Source organism: Hypanus sabinus, chromosome 7 (assembly GCF_030144855.1).
Source record: "Hypanus sabinus isolate sHypSab1 chromosome 7, sHypSab1.hap1, whole genome shotgun sequence".
In the NCBI taxonomy this organism is placed as follows: domain Eukaryota; kingdom Metazoa; phylum Chordata; class Chondrichthyes; order Myliobatiformes; family Dasyatidae; genus Hypanus; species Hypanus sabinus.
This window is the reverse complement of record NC_082712.1, coordinates 44,717,055-44,735,591: the sequence shown is the minus strand read 5'-3', so window position 1 is coordinate 44,735,591 and position 18,537 is coordinate 44,717,055.

Below are 18,537 nucleotides of genomic sequence, written 5' to 3'. Positions count from 1 at the left end.
ACAACACACGCAAAATGCTGGTGAAACACATTTCACAGGAGTTGCAGATCAACATCTGAGGTAAATGTTTTAGAAAAGAAACTTTCAGCAATGAGGATTCAGAACTAAAGCTTTGGAGATTGAATGAAGACTGTCACAGCAGGTATAAATGTACTGATCTCAATCCAAACTGTGAATCAGACTAAATGTTGACAGTCTGGGGATTGATCCAGTAAAAGAAATTCAGAGAAGATAACTTTGTGACTTTAGAAGGGGCAGCAGGGAAGTAGATATGTTTGGTGTGAATTGTTAGCTGTGGAGTAACAAATAATGAATTTTGATTAGTTTTATAGAATATTATATATTCCAGAGATACATAATAGTATCTGGGGATCATTAGCAGATTATTTCTGCAACATAGATGGTGAAATATACAAGATGGCTCATACTGTACACTCACTCTGGAAAGAGTGAGCATCATACACTGACCAGCAATTTCTGTTCTCTTCTTTTATCAACTCCTATAATAATTTAGATATATTGAGCCACTATACAAAATATTTGTGCTCAGTTCAAAGTGCAAAGTAAATTTATTAACAAAGTACATGTATGTCACCATATACAACCCTGAGATTCATTTTCTTGCAGGCATATACAGTAAATCCAATGAAAGACTGCGCCCAACAGGATTGATAAACAACCAATAATGTGCAAGGGACAAAAAACTGTGCAAATACAAAAGTGAAAAACATAATAATAATAAATCAATAAACAGTAAATATTGAGAATATGAGATAAGGAGTCCTTGAAAGTGAATCCATAAGTTGTGGGTGCAGTTCAGTTATCGGATGAGTGAAGTTATGTGAAGTTATCCCCTCTGGTTCAAGAGCCTGATGATTGAGGGATAATAACAGTCCCTGAACCTGTTAGTATGGGACTTGAGACGCCTGTACCTTCTTCCTGATGAGGGCCACAAGAAGCGAATATAATTGGGATGGACATGGTCCTTGATCATCTGATGAATCTTTGAAAATGGCCCAGTCCACTGACTCGATGCAAACCTGTAGCCACTCCACTGCCTTCTGTGACCACCTCTTTGTTGCCCTTATCTCTGGAGCCTCATCCTTTAGCTTCTGCCTGTATGCAGGGTGGAGAAGGATAGCTGAAAGATCATATTTCCAGAAATGTAGTCCAGGTTAGCATTTCTTATTGCAGTATTGGAATAGTTGAATGTGTTTGGTCCAGACAGACAGACAGACTTTATTGATCCCGAGGGAAATTGTGTTTCATTACAGCCACACCAACCAAGAATAATGTAGAAATATAGCAATATAAAACCATAAATAATTAAATAATAATAAGTAAATTATTCCAAGTGGAAATAAGTCCAGGACCAGCCTATTGGCTCAGGGTGTCTGACACTCCGAGGGAGGAGTTGTAAAGTTTGATGGCCACAGGCAGGAATGACTTCCTACGACGCTCAGTGTTGCATCTCGGTGGAATGAGTCTCTGGCTGAACGTACTCCTGTGCCTAACCAGTACATTATGGAGTGGATGGGAGTCATTGTCCAAGATGCCATGCAACTTGGACAGCATCCTCTTTTCAGACACCACAGTCAGAGAGTCCAGTTCCACCCCTACAACATCACTGGCCTTACAAATGAGTTTGTTTATTCTGTTGGTGTCTGCTACCCTCAGCCTGCTGCCCCAGCACACAACAGCAAACATGATAGCACTGGCCACCACAGACTCATAGAACATCCTCAGCATCGTCTGGCAGATGTTAAAGGACCTCAGTCTCCTCAGAAAGTAGAGACAGCTCTGACTCTTCTTGTAGACAGCCTCAGTGTTCTTTGACCAGTCCAGTTTATTGTCAATTCGTATCCCCAGGTATTTGTAATCCTCCACCATGTCCACACTGACCCCTTGGATGGAAACAGGGGTCACTGGTGTCTTAGCCCTATTTAGGTTCACCACAGTCTTTTTTACATTAATCTACAGATGATTCTGCTCACACAATGTGACAAAGTTTCCCACCGTAGCGCTGTACTCAGCCTCATCTCCCTTGCTGATGCATCCAACTATGGCAGAGTCATCAGAAAACTTCTGAAGATGGTAAGACTCTGCATAGTAGTTGTAGTCCGAGGTGTAGATGATGAAGAGAAAGGGAGACAGGACAGTCCCCTGTGGAGCCCCAGTCCCCTGGTGCTGCCGTTTGTATGCTAATTATAATTGGGCAGAGCTTTCTTCAAAACAAACCTAATTGAAGTTCCCAACTATGATTTGAAATGTGTCAAGGCGGGTTTTTCTTGCTTGATGATGGCAGCATTCAATATCTCAAATACCTGATTAACTTTAGCTTTTGGCAATATGTAAGCTGAATTCATAGAGGAGAACCCTCTTGGTAAGTAGAATGGTTGGTACTTAATCATTATTAGTTCCAGGTCAAGGGAACAAAATGTGCAACAAAACCACCACATCCATGCACCTCAAAGAGTTTATCACAAAATGCAGACACCCACCTTTCGCCTTCCCTGAATCAGCAGTCCAGTTCATCCTGTGTATCAAGAAACCTCCAGATCTTATGAATGTATCCGGCATGCTCAGAGTAAGCCATGTCTACAGAGTAATACATCATTTCTCTCCAATTTTGTCCATGGGTCCTCAATCTTGTTCTTCAATAACTGTATATTCAAGGCTGTTTACTTAACGTCCAGTACACAAGGAAGTTCTAACAAGTTGCTGTGTAGGGGAACTTTCATTGCTTAGTGTTTCAGTCTGGCTTGGATTCCTTCTGATCATGGTGATGTACTGTACCTTTGTCTGCTTAAAGGTGCAATCCCTGCAAGCTTGAGAGTTGTCCATCGTGTCCTTCAGAAGATCATGAAATCACTAGTTCACCACTAATGCATTAAAGGGAAGTTACATGGTACAGATTGCAATGACGGTAATTCAGAAGAGAGATATTTAGAAGTTTTGTGAACAGCCTATAACACATCACCATTTTTTGCCAGTGCCATCTTGCAACTGGTTATCCTAAATTATGGTTTTCCAATGAATAATTGAACGGTAAATTTACTGAATAAAGTTCTCTACATATCTTCCCTGTCATTGTTTTAGAACAGGATTTCCCAAACTGGCCTATGGACCATTTGCGTAGTGGTATTAGTCCATGGCACAAAAAAGGTTGGGAATCCCTGTTTTAAAGAGGTTGATGGAGAAGGTGTAAAGTCTGACAAATTTTCCTCAGGAGGTGATATATTGAGAAGATCGTTCTATGAGCAGAGAACTGAATGTGTCATTGGATTATTGATCCGTTCATAAAATAGATTAGTTTCTTCATTTGAAAAGCTTTGATCTTATCATTCAAGTATATCTTTGGTTTTGGTTTGTCACAGTTTTGAGTCTGGTCTGCACTTCCCCTGGACACACCATTAGCTAGTCTTAGCCAGGCTGTTTAAATAATGACATCATTTTCACTGGATGCTAAAATATTCATCACCTTGCATTGCACCAGACAAAACATCAATAATGTTAACTGTTGTACAACAGACAATATGGGTACATTGTAGTGAGAAGGAATGGGGGAACCTACATTAAAAATTGAAGTGTCTGAAGGACCAGTAATCATACAGAGTTTCACTCTGAGTACTGATGAGATAGCAGGTAATGTTCAGATGCAGAATCAGAATTTGCCTTATTATCAATCGTATATGAGGTGAAATGTTATTTTGCAGCAACAGTACAGAGGAAAGTAATATAATTACTATCAATTACAAGTAATAAATCCTGCAACATTCAAGATTAAAACTTGTTCAATGTCATTTCTAGTACTTAAGTGAAATGGTGAACAAAATAATTGTTGCTTTGGATCTGATGCAGCATAAAAAAAGCTCAACAAGATAAATAAAACACAATAAATATAAATACATAATATAGCTTATATAGATAGATTGATTGTATATCCATAAAGTGATGCTATGAATGTCTGTACATAAGGTGACTGACAGGAAATACTAAAGTAGTAGTGGTTGGGAGTGTGGAGGGGTAGGTTAATGAATGGAGATATGCCTTGCTTGGGGCACTGTGTCTTGATGGTGGGGAGGTTTGTGCACCCGATGGAACTGGCCGAGTCTACACCCCTCTGTATCCTCTTGTGATCCTATCCATTGGTGTCTCCAAACTAGACGGCGATGCAACTAGTCAGCATGCCCACCACCATATATCTTTAGAAATTTGCAACTTGGTGACAGACTGAATCTCTTCAAGCTCCTCACAAAGTGGAGAGGCTGGCATGCCTTCTTCATGACTGCATCTTAGGTCATCTGTGCTGTCAATCTGTGAACTCAAAGCTGCTCACACTTTCCACCAAAAACACCTTAATGAAGATCGGTGCATGCTCTCACAACTCCCCCTTTCTGAAATCCACTGTCGATACTTGGTCTTCCTGATGTTGAGTGTGAGATTGAACAATCAAGAAGAATAGGATATCTGACTGGAGATTGCCACAAGTTTCTGGTGGAGATGAGAGGCATGTACTTGCATGTGAATTCTCATCCTTTCACTTCAATGGTTTTCCCCAGTAGATAAAGCCCTCCAGTTGTATAAACCGAACCAGCTGGTGTGAGGGTGCTCACAGTTATCCAATAAATGTTTACATGACAGTCCGTCATACACAATCAGTACACAAACTTCCTCTACCTCACACCCTTAAGGGAAAAGTCTGAAGATATTTAAACAAAGGAGAGGCAGCTTAACACAGGCTTGTATAATTCTCATATAAAACAAAATATGCTGTGTTACTGATCATATGAACAATGCCCTGTGCTGTTTTATTCATGTTTACTCCTAACTTGTGTTGCTGAGGGATAGTATTAGGAGAGAGATCTTGGGAATATGGGGAGAGCAAAAATGGGATTAATGCAGGTGTACATTAACTTTCACAAACCCCAAATCCTGTGAGGTCATCTCCCACAAAGGTTCTGTATTCAATCGTTTTAACCCACAGTAGGTTACTTCTGACGGAGACACACAGTCACAGGGAAACCATCAAACATCCATTTACACACTTCCCACGTGAATCCCACATTTCATTCTCTTCACATTTCCATCAACTTCCCCCTGATTATGTCATTTTCCTACACACTAGGGATAATGTAACCCAGCAACCTGCACACCTTCTGGATGTGTGAGGAAACCAGACCACTCTGAGGAAACTCACGCAATCGCAGAACCTGAAAACTCCATCCTGGTGGTATCAGAGGTCAAGACCAAGCCTGAGTCTCTGGGGCTCTAACAACTGTACCATTATGCCTTAGCTGTTCAAATTAATGTGTTTAAATGCAGAAAATTCTATTAACTGTTCTGGGCATTGAGAAGGGTGATCTGCACTTCTTAGCTCTGGCCTGTTATATATGCCTGATTGGCTGCACGCATGCTATATTACTTTGAACTTCTGATTAGGACCAAAGCAATCACCAGATTATTTGCATTCAAAGCTGATCATGCATATGCAGCCCTTCCGAAGAGAGGAAACAGATAGTTGAGTGCCGGTCCAACAGGACCAAACAGAAGATCAGCTTCCTCAAGGTGCCTGTATCTCAGGACATTATGTTAATAGGGTTGACATTTGGAAGCTTTTTGAAAAAATTGCTACTACGAAGTGAATTTGACAGTCTGGCAATTGTCGAAGACACCAATTCCCTCAGTACTTTCTCTCAATCGTTCTGTGTTTTTGCCAGAAACATTTCCAGAAGCTTTCTGTTGGCAGTGCACAAAAACCAAGTTGCTAGCAGCTTGTTTGCCAGGACAGGCAATTACATTAACTGTGTCTGCGATGATACTAGTCAAAATAAGTAGGTCCTTGGAAGAGTGGTTCAGAAATAAGTGGTTTTATTAATAATGAAGTTATCAAAAATTACAAGGGGATCTCGATCAGCAAAATGAGCCAAGGAAGAACTAATGGTTTTCAATTCAGATAAGTGTGAGTTGTTGCACTTTGGAAAGTCAAATCAGGGTAGACTTAATCTGTAAATGGTCAGGCCTCTGGATTGTTATGGACAGAGGTTCCTAAGAATGGAAATATATTATTTAATAGAAGTCACATTACAGGGAGTGAAGAAGGCACTTGACACACAGGCCTTAATAAGTCAGGGCTTTAATTACTGGCACTGAAATGCTATTTTGCAGCTGTACAAGGCATTGGCGAAACTGCATTTGAGTACTGTCTTCAGTTACTGTTGTCCTCTTATAAGAAACATGTCGTTAAACTTTCCAAAGTAGATGTATTTATGAGAATATTGTCGGCACTGAAGAGCCTGAGTTTTAGTGAGAGGTTGAACAGATTGGGACTGTTTTTAGTGTAATATGGGAGGTGACAATATAGAGCTACTGTATATGAAATAATGAGAGGCAGAGACAGGGTGAATCTGCACAAACTTCTTCTCAGTGAAAGCGAACCAATACAAGAGTGCATAGGTTTGAGGTGATGATTTAAAAGGGACTTTCGGGGAAAATTCTTCACACAGAGGGCTGTGAGTACAAGGAAAAAGCTGATTGAGAAAGTAGTTTGAGATTACTGAAATAACAAAGTTTAAAATACACTTTATTGAGTGCATGGATAATAGGGGTTTCGAGGGATAAGGGTGAAATGTGGGAAAGTTAGACGAGCATTGGTGAGTGCTGTAGGAGCATATATTCTGTGTTGTGTATTTATTCTGAGGATTATGGTAACTAGTCACATGAGTGGGGCTGTGGTATAGCGAAGTGAATAAATTACGTATTCATGCTTATTTTGCGGCAGCTTGTAGCTTGGGACTGCTGAGATAATGCTCAATATTGCTTAATTGTATGTTTGCTAACTGCTAATAAAGGATTGGAATTGGGAACTTGAATCTTTGAGCTGTGGGCATGCCATGTGAGTAAAACAACTCTGTGGGGTCATAGGCTGGCAGCAATTATTTTGTTTCCATTTCGGATCAATTTTTGTCACTACATTTTGTCAGCAAAGATTTTGACGGATATGCTAAATGAACAACAACTCTCGGATGTGTCCAGGAAATTGGAAGCACCAGACTGGAGCAGCTTGTAGCAAATGTGTTGTGGTTCACACCATATATTTGGTTTGAAACAGAGATTTGAAGTGGTCAAACATTGCTGTATCCAATTTGTGTGAACACGAAAGCTGTAGTGGTAGTTGCCTGATGTGTTTGACCATTGGTTCTGTTGAATGCTGAAGAATTTAAATAATTGAACTGCTTCTATCATTGAAAAGTTGTATCTAAACAGCGATTGTTTTGTTTCATTTGCGAACTTGGAAGATGAAATGATTCCATTTAGAAGTAGTGACCTTGAAGCTAAGAGAGAAAATAAATAAATGTGTGAAAAGCAGTCCCCTGGGGAAAAATGAAAATATTTATGATGGCAAAGAATAAGCTGTGACAACTGTTAAGTTACAGAATGGCATACATGCTGAGGACAGCGTGTCAAACATTCTCTCTTTAAAAAAAATATTTATTTATTAAATTTTAGAAAATTACAAGAATAAATGTAATGACAAAATAGTAAGAAAAATAATATTAACCCTCCCCCCTCCCCTTAACCCTCCTCCCCCTTAACCCTTGTCTAAAGAAAGAAAAAAAAAGAAAGAAGAGAAAGATTGCCTGGATATCGGAGGATCCCCACATGCTCCATGGAGTTCAAAATAATTTTAATATTTACCTTTACTTTCCCCAATTACTTTATAATTTTATCTTCAAAGGACCTATGTACCCAGATGTCTGAAACTGTTGTAATTAATTCAGCTAATGGTTCTATTGCCAATACAAATAAAGCAGGTGTTAATGGGCAGCCTTGTCTAGTTGACCTTGTTAAGCAAAATGGTGTTGAAATCTGACCATTTGTAACTACTTTAGCTTGAGGATTAGTATTTAAAGTTTTAATCCATTGTATAAAAGATTTTCCTAACTCATATTTTTCCAATACCTTAAATAAAAAAATCCCATTCCAATCTATCAAATGCTTTTTCTGCATCCAAAGCAACTGCCACACTCATTTCCTCTCTTTTTTGTGCCAAATGAATTATACTAAGTAACCGGGTTATATTATCCATTGATTGTCTGTTTTTAATAAAACCTGTTTGATCCATATGTATTAATTTTGGTAAATATTTAGATATTCTATTAGATAAAATTTTTGTTAGTATTTTATAATCTGTATTCAACAAAGAAATAGGCCTATATGATGTTGGTTTTAAAGGATATCTATCTTTTTTTGGCAGTACAGTTATGATCACTGTTAAAAAAGATTGTGGGAGTTTATGCATTCTTTCCACTTGGTATATTAATTCCATAAAGGGAGGAATTAATAAATCTTTAAATTTTTTATAAAATTCAGGAGGAAAACCATCTTCTCCTGGGGATTTATTACTCTGAAGTGATCCTAAAGCTTCTTCAACCTCTTTTAATGTAAAAGGCATATCTAATCCTTTCTGTTCTTCCAAATTTAATTTTGGAAGGGTTATTTGTGATAAAAATTTATCTATCTCAGCAAACTTATTTTGTGATTCTGATTGATATAGTTCAGTATAAAATTTTTTAGAAGTTTCATTAATTTCTAAAGGTTTATAAGTAACCTTATTTACACTTATTCTAATTGCATTTATTGTTTTAGAAGCCTGTTCTGTTTTCAACTGCCAAGCAAGAATTTTATGTGATCTTTCACCTAATTCGTAATATTTCTGTTTAGTTCTAATAATTACTTTTTCTGTACAATATGTCTGGAGTGTATTATATTGTAGTTTTTTATTAACAAGTCGTCTTCGTTTTTCTTCTGTCATATATCTTTGAGATTCTTTTTCTAACTTTATGATATCTTTTTCCAATTGATCTACTTCTGCTGTGTATTCCTTCTTAATTTTAGATGTATAATTTATAATCTTGACCCCTTAAATATGCTTTCATCACTTCCCATAATACAATTTTATCCTCAACTGAATGTAAATTTGTATCAAAAAAATTGAATTTGTTTTTTCATAAAATCACAAAAATCTTGATGTTTTAATAAAATTGAATTAAATCTCCATCTATAGATCGATTCCTCCTTATCCATCATTATCATTGTCATTATCAAGGGGGAATGATCTGACAATATCTTGCTTTATATTCCACATTTTTCACTCTGTCTTGAATATTTTTTGATAATAAAAAAAATCAATCCTTGAGTAGGTTTTATGTCTATTTGAATAAAATGAATAATCTCTTTCTCTTGGATTAATTTTTCTCCATATATCAATCAGATTTAAATCTTTCATTAATGATAAAGTTAGTTTTATTACTTTTGATTACTTTTGACTACTTTAGCTGATCTATCCAAAACTGGATCTAAACAAAAATTAAAATCTCCACCTATTAATATTTTATTATGTGCATCAGCCAAGATCAAAAAAACTTCTTGTATGAATTTTGCATCATTTTCATTTGGTGCATAAATGTTCATAAAAGTCCATAATTCTGAAAAAAATTGACAATGTATAATCACATATCTCCCCACGGAATCAATTATTACATTTTGTATTTTAATTGGTAAAGATTTATTAACCAAAATTACAACTCCTCTCGATTTTGAATTAAATGAAGCTGCAATGACATTTCCAACCCAATCTCTCTTTAATTTCTTGTGTTCTGTTTCTGTTAAATGTGTTTCTTGTAAAAAAGCTATATCTCCTTTCATTTTCTTAATATATGTTAAAACTCTTTTTCTTTTCACAGGTCCATTAATTCCATTACCATTAAAACTTAAAAAATTAAGTAAATTAATCATTCATAATACTTTGGGAACTCTTTAAAATTCTCCATGTTGCTATGAGTCTCTCCCTATCCATCCAGGCAAAAAAGAAGAAAAATAGAAGAAAGATAACTAATATATAAGAAAAAAACAAAATACCCCCCCACTAATGTTGCGATGAAAAAGAACACAACATTACTCCCCCCCCATTTTACGGGTCATGACAATCGCCATGATTGTACACGTGAAACTCGCAGCCATCGATCAGGAGCTCCTCCAGCTCCCCTGCAAAAGCAAAAAAAAAGAAAATATATTAGTGAAGAGAAAAAAAAAGAAAATAATTAATGTCTCTACTCCCAATTAATACTCCTCAACAATTTTTTTTCTTATAAATGTCCGTCAAGTCCAACCTTGTTTCAGTCTTCATCATTAGTCCATTTCATTTCTATAATTCTTTACTTCTCTTTGTGGACATCAGGTAATTCTTGTACAAATTTCTCCGCTTTCCAGTAGTCAATGAAAAATCTTCTTTCTTCGTTATCCAGGAAAATGATCAATTTTGCTGGGTAGCTCAATAAAAAATTATAGCCCTTTTCCCATAAAGATTTTATCACTGGATTAATTTCCTTCTGCCTCTTCAGAAGATCGTAGCTTATGTCTGGATAAAAAATAACTCTTTTCCCTTCTATTATCAATGGCCCATTTCTCTTTTTAGCACCTTGAGTAGCTGCCTTCAAGATCATTTCTTCATCTTGGTACCTTAAACATTTAAATCTTGGATTTTGATCTTGTTGAGGTCTTGGTCTTAAAGCTCTGTGTGCTCTTTCAATTTCAATTACTTGGCTTCCTTCTTTCACTTCTAAAATTTTTGGAATCCATTCTTGAAAGAATTTTATTGGATTTTCTCTCTCTGTACCTTCCATAAGACCAACAATTTTGATATTATTTTGTCTACTAGAGTTTTCAAGCGCATCTATTTTTTCCAACATCCGTTTTCTTACTGTTGTCCAGACAAGATTATTGTCTTCTATCTTATCTATTCTTTCAGTGTTTTCTTCAACTTTTACTTCCAACTCTTTAACTTTATTATCCGTCTTCTTTTGTTTTTCCACCACATTATCGAGTGTATTCTACATCTTTCTTATATCTGTTCTTATAGCTTTTAATTCATTTGTCATATTAATCAGGATATCTTTTATGTCTCCTTTAATCTCCTCTTTCTTTTCCTCTTCTTCTTCCTCTGAATTTCCCAAAGAGTCTGATTCTACTGCCGATTCACTTCCAGTCATAGTTCGGATTTGTAGTTTTGTTAATATCTGTTCATGCATACTTTCGCGCATGCGTTGTTCTTGCCATTTCTTCTTAGAGACCGCCAACATTGCTGCAACTTCCTGTTCTGCATCCTCATAAGTGCCATGCACTTCGCCGGGAGGAGATCCAACTTGAGTCCGAGGCTTCACCGAGAAGGTCAGGCCTTTTTCCCCGCCGATTTGCGCAGTCTTCGAAGTAGTCTTCTTTGCGCAGTCTTCTTCTGTTTCAGTTTAGGAGCCATATCAAAAGATAATCCTGAGTTGCTTATAAATAGTTTCTAGTAGGTATTTGTTAACACTTCTTCATTTAAACTTTATTTCATTACTTTTTACGAGGGAGCTGGATTCCCAAAGTCTCGATCCTACGTCATCACGTGACGCCCCCATCAAACATTCTCTTGCTAGTAGATTGACGTCCCTTGCATCAAATACCACATCGATATGCATTAAAATAGAAGCTGTTTCATCTGTGTTTTATGCAAGACAACAAATATTGAAGGATTAAAGTGCCTTAGAGGAACAGATGAACTAAATTTGAGGAAGCCAGGACAGCTTTGAAGAGGTCAGGAGCAATGGGCAGAAAGCTTTGGTGAAAGATGGAGGAGCTTAAGTTACAGGAAGAAATCACAGCCAAGATGGTCAGAGTTAAGGTGCTAAGGGCCTCACATACCGAGGATACTAAAGGTCCTACAGCAGAGCAGTTCTCTGGTGAGAGTTCCTATGTCGAATGGAACAGAGAAAATCTAGCTTTCTCAAAGTGGATACATTTGACAATCAAAAGTCGAAGAGTCATGAGTTGGAGCCCGAAGGGGTAATTCAGAGGTACTCTGAACCAATGCCTTATCCAGGAGCACAGAGTGCTTCTGGGAATATTGATTTATAGTTTGATGATACTCGTTTTTCAGATGATGGAGGTCTAAATGCCATGCTGGAGACCAAAAGGACATGAAAGGAAATATCAAGCATGCTGAATCAACAACAACATATTGCTTCTCTGCCTAAAAGAGAGATTCAAATCTTCGTTGGCGATCTATTGCAATATTATTCATTTATGAAAACTTTAAAGAATAGCAAGACTGAAGGTTATGATGGCCGCCTCTATTTTCTCAAACGGTACATTGGAAGTTACCCTAGACAGCTTGTCAAAATTTGCCAGTGGGCTGGACTGGAGGAAGGATATCTAAAGGTCCAAGCGTTACTACAGGTGCATTTTGGTGATAAGCAGATAATTGCTGTGGCCTACATGAAAAAGGCTCTTTTTTGGCCACATATCAAGTTGGAAGATGCATAACCTTTCCAAAACTGCAAACTTTTTCTTGAAAGTTCTTGCATTGCTATGGAAGATGTGCAATGCATGCATGATTTGAAAATGGCTGCTAGTATGGAGATTGTCACAGATATATTGTCCGAGGAACTTTGGAGAAAATGGAGTTCCCTGGTGAATGAACTGAAAACAAGGCACAATGGTAAGGTTAATTCCATTGATGTTTTTGAATTAATTGAAAGGCAAGTAAACATTGTCACATACCCTGTGTTTGGGAGAGGGTACAAAACTACATCACCACCAGTAAATAAAGCTGTAAACAAAACGGCATCACAAAATCATTCTCAAGCTAAAGGGAGTATCTTCGCCACTACTGTGGCTACTGCGGAAAGTGAAATTGAGCCTGGAGCTGATGAAAAGGATGCAGATTCGGAATAAACAATAAATGAAGCAAACACAATAGTGAGCTCCAATGTCTTAAGGGTTTTGGTGATCATGATTGTAAACTTTCCATAATTCCAATTCAGTTCAGGTGAAGTCGAAGAAGAGCAGCAAAACAGTGGTTACTTATGCTTTCCTAGATCGAGGATGTACAGCAATGTTACATAGAACATAGTGTAACGCACAATAGGGTTTCACTGCTGATTTCACGGTCTTTTGTCAGCAAGAGATGAAGAGAGAAGGCGCAGGTGGAGAGAGTAGGTAGACGACAGAATGAAGTGGACTGGGAATGAGAGTTCGAAGGTCAGCGACGCTTGAAGGAAGTCGATGGGGAATGAACGGATGGAAACGTGACCTTCAACGTGTACATTAGACTGTTTCATTAAAATGGGCCTTTTTCTTTTTATTTTCTTTACTAGCCCTTTGGCAGATTAAGATTTATAAAGTTCATGCCTTAAATTGCATCTGGTGCACTGTCTGATAATTTGTAGTTTGGATTTGTAACCAGGCAACATTTCACACAGCATCCACCCAAATGAGATTTCTCAGTTTGGCTGGGTCAGAGGCTGTCTTCCCCTCGACAAACACATGCTGGCTGAACCTAAGGGTTACAATTGAAATTTACAACACATTGCAGGCCCTTTGGCCCACAATGTTGTGCCAACCATGTAACTACTCTAGAGACTGCCTGGAATTTCCCTAGTGCAAAGCCCTCTTTTTTCTTTAGCTCCATGTACCTATTTAAGAGGTTCTTAAAAGATCCTGTTGTATCTGCTTCCACCACTGCCACTGCCAGTGCATTCCACACACCCACCACTCTCTGTGTGAAAAACTTACCCCTGACATCCCCTTGGTACCTATTTCCAAGCACCTTCAAACTATGCCCCTGGGAAAAAGCCTCTGGATATCCACACAATCAGTGCCCCTCATTATCTTATACGCCTCCATCAGATCACCTCTCATCCTCCATCATTCCAAGGAGAAAAGGCCAAACACACTTAACCTATTCTCATAAAGAATGCCCTCCAATCCAGGCAACATCCTTGTAAATCTCCTCTGTACTCTCCCTGTAGAATCCACATTATTTCTGAACACCATACTCCAAGTGGAGTCTGACCAAGGTCTTTATATTATGTTCTGTTTTCAAATTGGACCTACCAAAATGAAACACTTCACAGTTATCTGGTTTGAACTCCATCTGCCACTTCTCAGCCCAGTTCTGCATCCTATTGATGTCCTGCTGTAACCTCTGACAGCCCTCCACACTATCCACAACACCCCCAACCTTTGTGACAACAGCAAACTTAGAAACCCCCCTTTTACTTCTTTATCCATGTCATTTATAAAAATCACAAAGAAGAGTGGCCCAAGAACAGATCCCTGGGGAGCACCACCAGTCACTGACCTCCATGCCAAATATAACCCATCTACAACCACTCTTCACCTTCTATAGGCAAACCAATTCTGGATCCACAAAGCAAGGTCTCCTTGGACCCCAAGCCTCCTTACTTTGTGAAAGAGCCTGGCATGGGGAACCTTATCAAATGCCTTACTGAAATCCATATACACAACATTCACTGTTCTACCTTCACCAATGTATTAGGGAGCAATGGCATGCAGTTGTGGACAGTTTTGTCCTATTGATGCAGGGAAAGGATGGTCAGTGGATGAACTATGAGAGAAATGGAATATTTAGTCAAGAGGAAGAAGGAAGGATCATACAAGGCTCTTGGGAATTATAAAGTAGCCAGGAGCATAAATACAGACTTCAGGGAACTAGAAGAGGATGTGAGAAGGCCTTGGCAAGTAGGATTAAGGAAAACTCCAAGTCATTCTATGTTTAATTAAGAACAGGAAGATGACTAGTGTGAGAGGAGGTCCGATCACTGATAAAAGAGGAAATATGCACCTGGAATATATTGAGGAGGTCCTTAATGAATACTTTGCTTCAGTACTCATCAATGAGAGAGACCTTGACAAATGTAAGGTCATCATAGAACAGGTGGATATGCTGGAACTTTTGAAAACATAAGTAGCCTTGTGTTGCTGGATCGTGGACTTCCTGTCAGATTGCCAGTAGGTGGTAAGAGTGGGCTCCCTCACCTCTGCCCTTCTGACCCTTAACACAGGTGCCCCTCAGGGCTGTGTCCTAAGCCCCCTTATATACCCATGACTGTGTCATCACCCACAGCTCCAATCCTCTAATTAAATTTGCTGATGACGCTACACTGATTGGCCTAATCTCAGATAATAATGAGACAGCCTACAGAGAGGAAGTCATCACCCTGACACAGTGGTGTCAAGAAAACAACCTCTCCCTCAATATCGCAAAAACAAAGGAGTTGGTTATGGACTACAAGAGAAATGGAGATAGCTTAACACCTATATAGGGTTGAGAGGGTGAACAGCTTTAAGTTCCTCAGCATAAGCATCACCAAGGATCTCACATAATCTGTACATACAGGAAAAATGCTGAGAAGTGTGAGGTTCTACATTTTGGCAGGAATAATCCAAATAGAACATACAGGGTAAATGGTAGGGCATTGAGGAATGCAGTGGAAGAGAGAGATCTAGGAATAACAGTGCATAGTTCCCTGAAGTTGGAGTCTCATGTAGATAGGGTGGTGAAGAAGGCTTTTGGAATGCTGGCCTTTATAAATCAAAGCATTGAGCACAGAAGTTGGGATGTAATGTTAAAATTGTACAAGGCATTGGTAAGGCCAAATTTGGAATATTGTGTACAGTTCTGGTCACCAAATTATAGGAAAGATATCAATAAATTAGAGAGAGTGCAGAGACGATTTACTAGGATGTTACCTGGGTTTCAGCACTTAAGTTACAGAGAAAGGTTGAACAAGTTAGGTCTCTATTCATTGGAGCGTAGAAGGTTGAGGGGGGATTTGATCGAGGTATTTAAAATTTTGAGAGGGATAGATAGAGTTGACGTCAATAGGCTGTTTCCATTGAGAGTAGGGGAGATTCAAATGAGAGGACACGATTTGAGAGTTAGGGGGCAGAAGTTTAAGGGAAACACGAGGGGGTATTTCTTTACTCAGAGAGTGATAGCTGTGTGGAATGAGCTTCCTGTAGAAGTAGTAGAGGACAGTTCAGTTGTGTCATTTAAGGTAAAATTGGATAGGTATATGGACAGGAAAGGAGTGGAGGGTTATGGGCTGAGTGCGGGTAGGTGGGACTAGGTGAGATTAAGAGTTCAGCATGGACTAGGAGGGCCGAGATGGCCTGTTTCCGTGCTGTGATTGTTATATGTTATATGGTTATATACCGAATGTGTGGTGAGAAAAACACAACAGTGCCTCTTTCACCTCAGACCATTGAAGAAATTTGGTATGGCCCAGATTCTAAGAAATTTCTATTGGGGTAAAATTGAGAGCATCCTGACTGGCTGCATCACTGCCTGGTATGGGAATTGTACTTCCCTCAGTCGCAAGACTCTGTAGAGAGTGGTGTGGACACCCCAGCACATCTGTAGATGTGAACTTCCCACTATTCAGGATATTTACAAAGAGAGGTGTGTGAAAAGGACCCAAAGTATCATTGTAGATCCGAGTCACACCAACCACAAACTGTTCCAGCTGCTACCATCCGGGAAACAGTACTGCAGCATAAAAGCCAGGACCATCAAGCTCCAGGATAGCTTCTTCCACCAGTCCATCAGACTGATTAATTCATGCTGATGCAACTGTATTTCTGTGTTATATTGACTATCCTGTTGTACATACTGTTTACTATAAATTACAATGAATGTGCATTGCACATTTAAATGGAGACGTAATGTAAAGACTTTTACTCGTTAAGTAAATAACTTTAAGTATATAAAGTGGATTCAGAATTGACTTGCCCACAAAAGGCAGAGGATGGTAGTAAATGGAGCTTGGAGTTCAGTGACCAAGGGTTTTCAGATATAAACTGTTCCTGGACCTGGTAGTTTGAGTCCTGAGGCTCCTGTATCTTCTTCCTGTTGGCAACAGTGAGAAGAGAACATGTCCCATGTGGTGGGGTGTGGGTGGTCGCAGATGATGGATGCTGCTTTCTTGCAACAACGCTTGATGTAGATGTGCTCAGCTGTGGGGAGGGCTTTATCTGTGATGGACTGGGGTGTATCTATTACTTTTTGTAGGATTTTCTATTCAATGGCATTGGTGTTTTCATACCAGGCCATGCTGCAGCTAGTCAATATACTCTACACTGCACATCTATAGATGTTTGTTAAAGGTTTAGATGTCAAGTCGAATCTTCGCAAACTCTTAAGGAAGTAGAGGCACTGCTGGAGTAGAAGTAGAGGCTAATTATGCCTTCTTCATAATTACACTTATGTGCTGGATCCAGGGCAAGTCCTCTGTAATAGTAACACCAAGGAATTTAAAGTTGTGACAATCTCCATCTCTGATCCTTTGGTTGGGACTGGCTCATTCATACAGCTCTGATTTCATCCTCCAAAAGTCAATCATTAGTTCCTTGGTCTTCCTAACATTAAGTATGATGTTGTTGTTCTGACAGCATTCAGTCAGATTTCCAATTTCCCTCCTATATGCTGGTTCGCAAACTTGAATATGGCATTGGAGCTGTGCTTAGCTACACAATCATAAGTGTAAAGCAAGTAGAGCAGGGGGGTTAAGGAAACAGCCTCTGCTGATGGAGATTATGGAAGAGATTTTGTTGCCAATCTGAACTGACTGGGGTCTGTTTGGAGTAAAGAAGGATGAGAGGTGACATCATAGCACTGTTAAAATAATAAGAGGCATTGACAGAGTGGACAGCCAGAACTTTTTTCAGGGCAGAAATGGCTAATGCGAGAGGGAATTATTTTAAGTTAATTGGAAGAAAATGCAAGGGTAATGTTAGATCTAGTATTTTTTCACACAGAGAAGTATGCAATACATTGCCAGGGGTGATGGTAGAGGTGGATACATTAGGGAGATTTAGGAAACACTTAAATGTCCTAAAGCTGATAGAAAAATGGAAGGCTATGTGGGAGGGAAGCTTTTGATTGGTGTTAGGTTAAAAAGTCAACACAACATCATTGATTGGAGGCTTTTATCATATCGTATTGTTCTGTCTTCTATGTTCTATGAATGCACAGCCAGTGAGCAACCACATGAAGGTCTTGCAGCTCAATGTGATCAAGGTTTCTGGAAATATGCAATAGTTCTTTCATCTTCCAGAATGAAAGTGTCCCAGACATCTACAAATCTGGAAAGAGCTATCTAATAGCTGTTTAGAGACAACGTAGACAATTATCTCAATTTTAAAATCAACTTTTGGAAACCCAAGGACTTCAGCTCAGCAGCATTGGAATGAATACTCTTTGTCCACCAAACACTTAGTCAAAAAACACCTTGGCATGAAGTGGTTGTGATCTGATCTGTTCAATGGTCAGAAGGTTCCTGGAGACATCATGAGAAGCATAACAGCCTTGCATCCGGCCACTTCCACAGAAATGGACACTACCTTTCTGATGCACCATCAATAACTCACTCTGAGACGTAAAGGTGGGATATCGGCTTTTATTGACTGGAAGAAGGAACCAGCAGTGAGTGACCATCATACTACATCCTGGAGACTGAGGCTGAGCATCAGGCCTCGATCGCCTTTATACAGGGGCCTGTGGGAGGAGCCACAGGAGCAGTCAGCAGGGGGCGTGTCCAGACAGGCACACGTAGTTCACCACACTTTCCTTCCTTAAGTCCAAGTGACCAGTCTAAAATGCATCTGACAGACCAGTGGTTTAACCATACACTG